The 12,902-nt window shown below is 35.9% G+C and overlaps 1 protein-coding gene across 1 annotated transcript in view; it reads left to right on the top strand.

Moving 5' to 3' along the window:
- Positions 1-228: 228 nt before the first annotated feature.
- LOC148942425 (uncharacterized) overlaps positions 229-12,902 on the top strand; it is a 91,979-nt gene continuing 79,305 nt past the window's right edge. Inside the window, exon 1 of the mRNA XM_089103134.1 lies at positions 229-478. The gene's annotated coding sequence lies outside the window, so the exon portion shown is untranslated. The remainder of the gene's footprint in view (positions 479-12,902) is intronic.

The raw sequence follows: 12,902 nt of genomic DNA, 5'->3' as shown, positions 1-12,902 counted from the left end.
TTTGTCCGATTCTTAAAAAAATAATAATTCGTAAAGAAAATTGAAGGTCAACTGTGACGTAAAGAAAGGCAGGCATTATTTTAAAATGCGTGGGCGGCCACCCATTCAGGAGGCGCAATTTGACGTCAGATATTTGAAAAAAATTCCAATGGAGTAGACAGAAGACATCCGTTTCTCACTATTCTCCTCTGAAAAGAAAATTAGACAATTGAGACCAAATTGATAGTTTTGGTGTTATTTTTAAGTACATACCGTGATAATAAAATTATTGATGGTCAAGTGACAGAAGAAGATTTGATTCTTTACTTTAATTTGTTTCCAAATACAATTGAAACCAATTACCTTAGGAAATAGATTGGATGGCTAAGAAAGTATTATTCCTGGAGGGATTAGATGGCTAAGAAGATTATTTGCAAGTAATTGAGGAACTGAGTTCAAAAAAAGTAAAGGCACCCTGAGGACACTCTTAGCATGATAAGTAATGTTTAACTTTTTTTTAATTAAAGGAAGATATTGCTCAGTGGCGTCAACTCAGGGAAACTTTAGAGTTGACTGGGGATGGGTAACATTTTGTTTTTAAAAAACCAAGGGGTATTTTATACCCCTTGTGTTGCTTAATCTTGGGGAGTAAATGTGCCACAATTCCATTGACACCATTAATATTGTAAGTGAAAATAGGTAATGGCAATTTACTGTAGCTAAGATGCTTCAGAAACTATTGTAATAAAATGTCTTGTGAAAAAAGAGAGAAGACAAAAAAATCAAATAGCCGAGAAAAACGAGGGTAGTGTCTGTCAGTGGAAAAATATAAAGAGCAAATAAGCAAATATTTCTACAAGGACCTCCGCCAAGTCGTCCTCAGTGCTAAAAAAAAATCTAACCTTTGATGTAAGCTTAACAAGAGACGAATACAAACGAAACTGCCGTAATTATACTATATAATATAATAGTAGGTGAAGCATATATAAACAGAAAAAAATCCACTTTTTCCACTTCTAGAAAAAATTCCACTTTTGGACATGCGTCATAGGAATCAATTTGTATACTAATTTGAAATATGTAGACATTGTAAACTGTAAACTAACAAATTTTAAAACAGGGGGTGAGCGATTGTTTTTTAACATAAGGGGCCACCAAAATTTAACAATGCGCGTTAACATGGTGTTATGAGCAAAGAGTTGCAAAATTGGGCCAAACGTGACGAAACTGCTCCAAGCATTGTGGAAAATGTGCCATGCGTGGTAGAACTATGCCGGGTGTGGCAGAACTTTTTGGCGCACTTGCGGCTCCATGAATGTACACCTGATGGTAGAAAGGGGGCAAACCCTTTATTTTTCCATTTTGAAAAGTAGCTGAGTTGGATGGCTAAAACTTGGAGAAGCAGATAAAGAGCATAAAAGTATGACAGTCTTGTTGCAATATACCTTTTCCAAACTACCCAAAATAAAAAGTCTGCTTAGATTTGTTTAGATTAAATTAGCTAACCCCTTTAAAGATTTATTTTGTCAAAATATGTTTTCTAAAGGAATTAAAGAATGAAATTAAAACTTGAGATGAAAAAACGGTACTCCTGTACTAAACGGACTCTTTTATATAGTGCTTGTTTGGTTAATGCTAGTGACATAAAATAAAATAGGATGAAAAAAATTTGGGCTATATATTTGCACATTAGGGGGGGGGGGGGTCAAAGCACACCATATATTAAATCCGTAACCTAACCTAACCTAGGCACCTTCCCCCCCTAAACCCCAAAAAATAACAGTTTAAATATAGTTCCTGGAGTGAGAAACCCTTTGTTTATACACCCCACAAGGCAGCGTAAGGCTATTTTTCATCACGCGTCACGGTCTATTTCGTGACTGGTTTCCATTGCAGCATATAAAAGAGTCCGTTTAGTACAGGAGTACCGAACAAACACTATTGCTTTGAAAATTAGAAAAGATAAGCCGAAAGACGAAACCAGTTAAAATAAACTCGTGGCCTCTCTGATGTCTAAAAAATTCCAAAAAACTATGGAAAAGATAAAACCGATCCTGAAAACAGGATGTTCTCTTAGGGGTAAAAATTCATTTAGTACCTTCAGTAAATTAGCTTAATTCATAAGGTTCTATTTGCTATCATATCCATAACTTAAAAAAAAACAATCAATCAAGCTCTGTTTTCAGTAAAGCGCTAGTTTTTATTACTCGACGTATATTGGAATATATCTCAAGTCAGTTTATTTGAGCTATTTTAGTGTATAAATCTGGCGTAATAACTTTTGCTTAGTTTGAGTTTAAACTTCACTCTAGGCCTCCATTAGAAAAACTACATTTAAAAAAAGTAACTCCTTTAGCCTAAACTTTAAACTTTTTAAATTAGGGTTTTTCTAACAGAAATTAAGAGCGAAGTTACTTGAAACTAGCTAAAATAAACTGACTCGTGATATTTTCCAATTAATATGTATCAACACCAACTTTCTATAACTTTCTTTAAATTTTTTGTAATCCTCTTCTGTTAGATTGTTAACCAAATTTAACGATATCACGTCTAAAATAATTACTGAAGATTTTATTACCAGCCAAAAATCTCCCAGCTCTTCATTTTCTTAGTTTTTAAACTGTAAAAGACATACATATACAGATTTGATTATTTTAAATCCTCATAAACTCTAAATTCCGCTTTAGAACCTTCTTCTTTTTGAGATCCAATTTAATGATAACTTCTGGGAGCACGAAAGGTCCTTTAATATAGAATAGAGAATTCTGATTTCTGGCCAATTCTAACAGTTTAATTTTTGTCGCCGTATAAAGTTACAAGAAAACTGTGAGTGGGGGGGGGGGGATATTGAGATAAATAGCCGCAAAATATACTAAATCTTCACCCTTCTATCGGACAGAAAACAATTATAACTCCACCATTCTACAAGCTTAAATACAGACTAACTATGTCGATAGTATTATCGGTTTGCCTAAATACCGGTAATATTTATATCAATTATTTCATTGTTGACGTATTATTGTTTTACATTTTGTTTATTTGTTTGTTTTTTTACCATATTTGTTTTCGGGTTAGATTTCTATGGAAGCTCCCTATATCCCCCTCAATTATGGGCACACAGAAGGAGGACAGGGGGCAGATGTTCTCCCCCCCCCTAGAACTTAAAATTTACACTAGATATGACTGAAAGGCCGATGGTTGAAAAAGCAGTTGAAAAAGGGTAGAGCTGGAAATAAAGAGCTGGAATGACAGAATAAAAGTCAAAATAGAAGCAATTATCCATAATGTCTTGGAAAGATTTAGCTCTAATCCAAGAATGCTGAAGCTTAATGATGATCTGTGATTTTTGGTGATTACTTATTAATAAAGATCTTATAGGTATGATAGAACTTGTTGGCACGTTTCATCACGGGCAGCCGATTCATCACAGAATCGGCTTTTATGTTTTTTTTTTATGTTTTCATGTTCTTTTTCCAAGCAAATTTACAGGAGTTTCTAAAAATAGCCTAATAGCCTCCTTCTACCTTTTCGCCCCTCGCCGGGCACTTTAAAATCATTTAGAGATGTGTAAGAGATAAAGTAAAAGGGAAATTTTGTATTTAATTATTTTTTATAAATCTTAATCTGAAGCGGCAAAGAAAGTGCCATATGACACCTAAGTAGGGAGGCCTCAGGAGGTCCCAGTCGACACAACTGCTGCCATCTATAATTGAGTCTAACAGTACCTAACCGCATAGACAATGTTATTGATCCACGAAGGGGAGAGAATTTCTGAGAAATTGATTTGCTTAATTGAGGGGAATTATTGATCCACGAAAGGGGCGATTAAGAAACATTATGGCTTCTTTGATCTTTAGGTCTGTGAGATAAATGGTCTTTAGTGACAGAGAAAAATTAATATTCTATTTTTTAAATATGTCTTCTCAGATCTTTAGGCTTAGCGATAATAGTGACAGAGATAAATTAATATTCTATTTTTAAATATGACTTCTCTGGTCTTTAGTGTCAGGAATTAGAAATGATATCACTTGTTATCTTGGAATTATGCGGGACTCTAAAGAGATAGAAAAACCCTTTTTTAAATACGGCTTCTCTGATCATTAGGCTTAGCGATAAATTAATATTCTTTCGAAACCTTAATAGTGTAGCTAGGAACACCTTAGAGATGAAGAGATTAACGCGGGAAATGGTTTTCAGGGGAATTTCAATTGTGACACCGCAGGGATGCCGAAACAAAAGGAACATGCAGAAATTACGTTTAGGGATTATTTGGGCGAAACCGTTTGAGAGTCATTTTAGGGATTATTTAGGCGAAACAGTTTGATAAATTTTAGAAGATGATTTAGGCGAAACAGTTTGAGGCATTTCAGATGATGATTTTAGAAGATGATTTAGAAGATGATTTAGGGTGAAACTATGGTCGTTATAATACACAAGTTCCATTTGAACAGTGTTGTGAGGTCCCATACCCCAACCCCAAAGGCCCCCGGGCCCCCAAAGGCCCCCTGGGTCCTAAAAGGCCCCCGTGCCCCCCAAGGGCCCCCAAAGGCCCCCATCCCCTTTAGACCCCAGAGGGCCCCAGGCCCCCCAAAGGCCCCCTCGGGTCCCCACAGGGCCCATCTGTTTGTATGTCTGAATTTATTTGTTTGCATGTCTCGGTTGGTGTTTGCAAGTCCAAGAATTTGTCTTTGTTGGTTTGAATGTCTAAAGTGTCTGTCTTTCTCTGTTTGTATGTGTGAATCTATTTGTTTGCATGTCTGGGTTGATGTTTGCAAGTCCAAGAATTTGTCCTTGGTGGTTTGAATGTCTAAAGTGCCTGTCTTTCTCTGTTTGTACGTCTGAATCTATTTGGTTGCATGTCTGGTTTGGTTTTTGCAAGTCCAAGAATATGTCTTTGTTGGGTTGAATGCCTAAAGTGCCTGCCTTTCTCTGTTTGTATATCTGAATCTATTTGTTTGTATGTCTGGGTTGGTGTTCGCAAGTCCAAGAATTTGTCTTTGTTGGTTTAAATGCCTAAAGTGCCTGCCTTTCTCTGTTTGTATGACTGTATCTATTTGTTCACATGTCTGGGTTGGTGTTTTTACGTCCAAGAATTTGTCCTTGTTGGTTTGAATGTCTAAAGTGTCTATCTTTCTCTGTTTGTATGTCTGGATCTAATTGTTTGCATGTCTGGGTTGGTGTTTGCAAGTCCAAGAATTTGCCTTTGTTGATTTGAATGTCTTAAGTGTCTGTGTTTCTCTGTTTGTATGTCTGAATCTATTTGTTTGCATGTCTGAGTTGGTCTTTGCAAGTCCAAGAATTTGTCTTTGTTGGTTTAAATGTCTAAAGTGCCTGTCTTTCTCTGTTTGTATGTCTGAATCAATTTGTTTGCATGTCTGGGTTGATGTTTGCAAGTCCAAGAATTTGTCTTTGTTGGTTTGAATGTCTAAAGTGTCTGTCTTTCTCTGTTCGTACGTCTGAATCTATTTGTTTGCAGGTCTGGGCTGGTGTTTGCAAGTCAAAAAATTTGTCTTTGTTGGTTTGAATGTCTAAAGTGTCTGTCTTTCTCTATTTGTACGTTTGAATCTATTTGTTTGCATGTCTGGGTTGGTGTTTGCAAGTCCAAGAATTTGTCTTTGTTGGTTTGAATGCCTAAAGTGCCTGCCTTTCTCTATTTGTATATCTGAATCTATTTGTTTGCATGTCTGGGTTGGTGTTTGCAAGTCCAAGAATTTGTCTTTGTTGGTTTGAATGCCTAAAGTGCCTGCCTTTCTCTGTTTGTATTCCTGAATGTATTTGTTTACATGTCTGGGCTGGTGTTTTTAAGTCCAAGAATTTGTCTTTGTTGGTTTGAATGTCTAAAGTGCCTATCTTTCTCTGTTTGTATGTCTGAATCTATTTGTTTGCATGTCTGGGATGGTGTTTGCAAGTCGAAGAATTTGTCTTTGTTGATTTGAATGTCTAAAGTGTCTGTCTTTCTCTGTTTGTATGTCTGAATCTATTTGTTTGCATGTCTGGATTGGTTTTTGCAAGTCCAAGAATTTGTCTTTGTTGGTTTGTATGTCTAAAGTGCCTGTCTTTCTCTGTTTGTATGTCTGAATCTTTTTGTTTGCATGTGTGTGTTTGTGTTTACAAGTCCACGAGTCTGTCTTTGTTGGCTTGTATGTCTAAAGTGTATATCTTTTTCTGTTTGTTTGTCTGAATCTATTCGTTTGCATGTCTGGGTTGGTTTTCTGCAAGTCCTAGAATTTGTCTTTGTTGGTTTGAATGTCTAAAGTGCCTGTCTTTCTCTGTTTGTATGTCTGAATCTATTTGTTTGCATGTCTGGGTTGGTGTTTGCAAGTCCAAGAAATTGTCATTTGTTGTTTTGAATGTCTAAAGTGCCAGTTTTTCTTTGTTTGCAAGTCTGAATCTATTCGTTAGCATATCTAGGTTGATTTTTGCTAGTCGGAAAATTTGTCTTTGTTGATTTGAATGTCTAAAGTGTCTGTATTTCTCTGTTTGTATGTCTGATTCTATTTGTTTGCATGCCTGGGTTTGTTTGCAAGTCTGGGTTGGCTCACTTGGCGTGGCGCGCCACGCTAAGTGAACCTAAATTAACCTAACGTGAATACAGTTATTATAATTTTTTCATAATTTCTTAAATGAAATGTCTGTATTGTGTATTCAAGAGGTGAATTCAAGAAAGAGATTGTTATTTACTTACAGTTTCTTCCTTATTTCTTAAATGAAATATTTGTGTTGTGTATCCAAGGGGTGAAATCAGTAAAGAATCTGTCACTTACTTGCAATTTTTCCATAATTTCTTAAATGATATTTCTGTATTCTGTATCCAGGGAGCAAATTCAATAAAGAATTTGTTACTTACTTACAATTTTGTCATAGTTTCTTGAATGAAATATCCGCATTGTGTATCCAAGAGGTGAAATCAGTAATGAGTTTGTCACTTACTTACAATTTTTTCATGATTTCTTGAATGAAATTTCCATGTTGTGTATTCAAGAGGTAAATTCAAGAAAGAGATTGTTACTTACTTACAATTTCTTCATAATTTAAATCTAGACATGCGAACCAAAAGATTCAGTCATACAAGCAGAGAAAGACATGCACTTTAGACATTCAAACCAACAAAGATAAATTCTTGGACTTGCAAACACCATCTCAGACATACAAACAAACAGATTCAGACATATAAACAGAGAAAGACACACACTTTAGCCACTCAAACCAAGAAAGATAAATTGTTGGACCTGCAAACACCAACCCAGACATACAAACAAATATATTCAGACATACAAACGGAGAAAGACAAGCAATTTAGACATACAAACCAGCAAAGACAAATACTTGGAATTGCAAACACCAGCCCAGACATGTAAACAAATAGATTCAGGCATACAAACAGAGAAAGACAGACATTCAAACCAGCAAAGACAAATTTTGGACTTGCAAAAACCAACCCAGACATACAAACAAATAGATTGAGACATACAAACAGAAAAAGACATACACTTTAGACATTCAAACCAGTAGAGACAAATTTTTGAACTTGCTAACACCAACCCAGACATACAAACAAATAGATTCAGACATACAAACAGAGAAAGACAGACACTTTAGACATACAAACCAACAAAGACAAATTCTTGGACTTGCAAACACCAACCCAGACATGTAAACAGTAGATTCAGACATATTAACAGAGAATGACATACACTTTAGACATACAAACCAACAAAGACAAATTCTTGGACCTGCAAACACCAACCCAGACGTACAAACAAATAGATTCAGATATATAAACAGAGAAAGACAGACACTTTAGACATTCAAACCAACAAAGACAAATTCTTGGACTTGCAAACACCAACCCAAACATGTAAACAAATAGATTCAGATATACAAAGAAAGAAAGAAATGTACTTTAGGTATTCAAATCAACAAAGACACATTCTTGGACTTGCGAACACTAACCCAGACATGCAAAAAAATAGATTCAGATATGCAAACAGAGAAAGACAGGCAATTTAGAAATTCAAACCTAAAAAGACAAATTCTTGGACTTGCAAACACCAACTCGGACATGTAAACAAATAGATTAAGGCACACAAACAGAGAAAGATTAACACTTTAGACAGTCAAACCAACAAAGACAAATTCTTCGAGTTGCAAACATCAACACAGACATGCAAACAGATAGATTCAGACACACAAACAGAGAAAGACATACACTTTAGACATTCAGACCAGCAAAGACAAATTTATGGACTTGCAAACACCAACCTGGACATACATACAAATAGATTCAAACATACAAACAGAGAAAGACATACACTTTAGACAATCAAACAAGCAAAGACAAATTTTTGGACTTGCAAAACACCAGCCCAGAAATTCATTCAAATAGATTCAGACATACAAACAGAGAAAGACAGACACTTTAGACATTCAAACCAACAAAGACAAAATTCCTGGACATACAAACACTAACCCAGACATGCATACAAAAAGAATCAGAAATACAAACAGAGAAAGATATGCACTTTAGACATACAATCCAACAAAGACAAATTCTTGGACTTGCAAACACCAGCCCAGACATACAAACAAATAAATTCAGACATACCAACAGAGAAAGACAGACACTTTAGACATTCAAACCAACAAAGGCAAATGCTTGAACTTGCAAACACCAAACCCAGACATGCAAACAAAAGATTCACTCATGCAAACAGAGAAAGACAGGCACTTTAGACATTCAAACCAACAAAGACAAATTCTTGGACTTGCAAACACCAACCCACAAATGTAAAAAATAGATTCAGACATATAAACAGAGAAAGATATTCACTTTAGGTATACAAATCAACAAAGACAAATTCTTGGAGTTGCAAACACCAACCCAGACATACAAACACAGATAGACAGCAACTTTATACATTCAAACAAACAAAGAAATATTCTTGGACTTGCAAACACCAACTCAGACATGTAAACAAATATATTAATGCATACAAACAGAGAAAGACAAACACTTTAGACATTCAAAACAGCAAAGGCAAATTCTTCGACTTGCAAAAACCAATCCAGACATGCAAACAAATAGATTCAGACATACAAACAGAGAAAGACATACACTTTAGACATTCAAACCATCGAAGACAAATTTTTGGACTAGGAAACACAAACTGAGACATACATACAAATAGATTCAGACATACAAACATAGAAAGACATACACTTTAGACATTTAAACCAACAAAGACAAATTCTTGGACTTGCAAACACCAGCCCAGACATGCAAACAAATAGATTCAGACATACAAACAGAGAAAGACAGGCACTTTAGACATTCAAACCAACAAAGACAAATTCTTGGATTTGCAAAAACCAACCTAGACATGCAAACAAATAGATTCAGACATTCAAACAGAGAAAAACATTCACTTTAGACATTCAAATCAACACAGACAAATTCTTGGACTTGCAAATACCAACCCAGCCATACAAAAAATAGATTCAGACATACAAACAGAGAAAGACATACACTTTAGACATTCAAACCAACAAAGACAAATTCTTGGATTTGCAAAAAAACAACCCAGACATGCAAACAAATAGATTCAGACATACAAACAGAGAAAGACAGGCACTTTAGACATTCAAACCAACAAAGACAAATTCTTGGACTTAAAAAAAACCAATCAAGACATGCAAACAAATAGATTCAGACATACAAACAGAGAAAGACAGACACTTTAGACATTCAAATCAACAAAGACAAATTCTTCGACTTGTAAAAATCATCCCAGATATGCTAACAAATAGATTCAGACATGCAAACAGAGAAAGATTTGCACTTTAGACATTCAAACCAACAAAGACAAATTCTTGGACTTAAAAACACCAACCCAGACATGTAAACAAATAGATACAGTCATACAAACAGAGAAAGACAGGCAGTTTAGACATTCAAACGAACAAAGACAAATTCTTGGACTTGCAAAAAACCAACTCCGACATGCAAACAAATAGATTCAGACATACAAATAGAGAAAAACAGGCACTTTAGACATTCAAATCAACAAAGACAAATTTTTGGACTTGCAAACACCAACCCAGACATACAAAAAACAGATTCAGACATACAAACAGAGAAAGACAGACACTTTAGACATTCAAACCAACGAAGACAAATTCTTGGACTTGCAAAAAAACAACCCAGACATGCAAAAAAATAGATTCAGACATACAAACAGAGAAAGATAGGCACTTTAGACATTCAAACCAACAAAGACAAATTCTTGGACTTGAAAACACCAACCCAGACATACAAACAAATAGATTTAGATATACAAACAGAGAAAGGCAGGCACTTTTGGCATTCAAACCAACAGACAAATTCTTGGACTTGCAAACACCAACCCAGACATGCAAACAAATAGATTCAGACGTACAAACAGAGAAAGACAGACACTTTAGACATTCAAACCAACAAAGACAAGTTCTCGGACTTGCAAACATCAACCCAGACATGCAAACAAGTAGATTCAGACATACAAACAGAGAAAGACGGGCACTTTAGACATTCAAACCAACAAAGACAAATTATTGGATTTGCAAACACCCACTCAGACATGCAAACGAATAGATTTAGACATACAAAAAGAGAAAGATAGGCACTTTAGACATTCAAACTAACAAAGACAAATTCTTGGACTTAAAAACACCAACCCAGACATGTAAACAAATAGATTCAGTCATACAAACAGAGAAAGGCAGGCACTTTAGGCATTCAAACCAAGAAAGACAAATTCTTGGACTTGCAAACACCAACCCCGACATACAAACAAATAGATTCAGACGTACAAACAGAGAAAGACAGGCACTTTAGACATTCAAACCAACAAAGACAAATTCTTGGACTTGCAAACACCAACCCAGACATACAAACAAATATATTACGATATACAAATAGGGAAAGGCAGACACTATAGGCATTCAAACCAGCAAAGACAAATTCTTGGACTTGCAAAAACCAACCCAGACATGCAAACAAATAGATTCAGACATACAAACAGAGAAAGACAGGCACTTTAGACATTCAACCAACAAAGACAAATTCTTGGACTTGCGAATATCAACCCAGACATGCAAACTTGCAAACATACAAACAGAGAAAGACAGACACTTTAGACATTCAAACCAACGAAGACAAATTCTTGGACTTGCAAAAAAACAACCCAGACATGCAAAAAAATAGATTCAGACATACAAACAGAGAAAGATAGGCACTTTAGACATTCAAACCAACAAAGACAAATTCTTGGACTTGAAAACACCAACCCAGACATACAAACAAATAGATTACGATATACAAATAGGGAAAGGCAGACACTATAGGCATTCAAAACAACAAAGACAAATTCTTAGACTTGCAAACAACAACCCAGACATGCAAACAAATAGATTCAGACGTACAAACAGAGAAAGACAGACACTTTAGACATTCAAACCAACAAAGACAAATTCTTGGACTTGCAAATATCAACCCAGACATGCAAACAAATAGATTCAGACATACAAACAGATGGGCCCTTTGGGGACCCGGGGGGGCCTGGGGCCCTCTGGGGTCCCAAATGGGTGGGGGGTGGGGCTTTGGTGGCCCAGGGGCCTTTTGGGACCCAGGGGGCCTTTGGGGTTGGGGTATGGGACCTCACAAAACTTTTCAAATGGAATTTGTGTATTATAACGACCACAGAGTTTCACCCCAAATCATCTTCTAAATCATCTTCTAAAATCATCATCTAAAATGTCTTAAACTTTTTCGCGTAAATCATCTTCTAAAATGTCTCAAACGGTTTCGCCTAAATAATCCCTAAAATGACTCTCAAACGGTTTCACCCAAATAGTCCCTAAACGTAATTTCTGCATGTTCCTTTTGTTTCGGCATCCCTGCGGTGTCACAATTGAAATTCCCCTGAAAACCATTTCCCGCGTTAATCTCTTCATCTCTAAGGTGTTCCTAGCTACACTATTAAGGTTTCGAAAGAATATTAATTTATCGCTAAGCCTAATGATCAGAGAAGCCGTATTTAAAAAAAAGGTTTTTCTATCTCTTTAGAGTCCCGCATAATTCCAAGATAACAAGTGATGCCATTTCTAATTCCTGACATTAAAGGCCAGAGAAGCCATATTTAAAACTAGAATAATAATTTATCTCTGTCACTATTATCGTTAAGCCTAAAGACCTGAGAAGCCATATTTAAAAAATATAATACTAATTTTTCTCTGTCACTAAAGACCATTTATCTCACAGACCTAAAGATCAAAGAATCTATATTGTTTCTTAATTGCCCCTATCGTGGATCAATAATTCCCCTCGATTATGCAAATCAATTTCTCAGAAATTCTCTCCCCTTCGTGGATCAATAACATTGTCTATGCGGTTAGGTACCGCTAGACTCAATTATAGATGGCAGCAGTGATGTCGACTGGGACCTCCTGAGGCCTCCCTACTCACCTAATAAGCCCACTCTCGTTGCCCTTTCCTCAGAATTTAGCAAATCACAGCCCATGGTAAACAAGCGTTTTAAAACACAAGTGAACAAAATATCTAGCGAGAAAAATTTCCGTTTGAAGCTGACTAAAAGCTTGTAAATACTGTTTTGGTTAAAGTTTGTTGTAGGAACAATTTTGGGGTATGAAATAAAGCTTAAATTCCATATAAAACAGTGTCGGGTTGAAATGAATACTTAAACCTTAAATTGTCAATTTACAGTCCCTAACCTTGAACAACAAATGTCATTACTTTTTTGGGATGTACCAAGGATGTTTCTTTCCTACCTCCCCCCCCCCCTCCAGAGGTGATTGGATTCAACCAGTGGCTGTAGAATATTAACACAGGGCTCATTTGAATAGAAATCATAATATCTAGAGCCCGC

Source organism: Artemia sp. Qi Xiang Cuo, chromosome 17 (assembly GCF_049724085.1).
Source record: "Artemia sp. Qi Xiang Cuo chromosome 17, ASM4972408v1, whole genome shotgun sequence".
Lineage (NCBI taxonomy): Eukaryota > Metazoa > Arthropoda > Branchiopoda > Anostraca > Artemiidae > Artemia > Artemia sp. Qi Xiang Cuo.
Note: the sequence above shows the minus strand (reverse complement) of the source record. Positions and strands in the feature narration are given on the sequence as shown.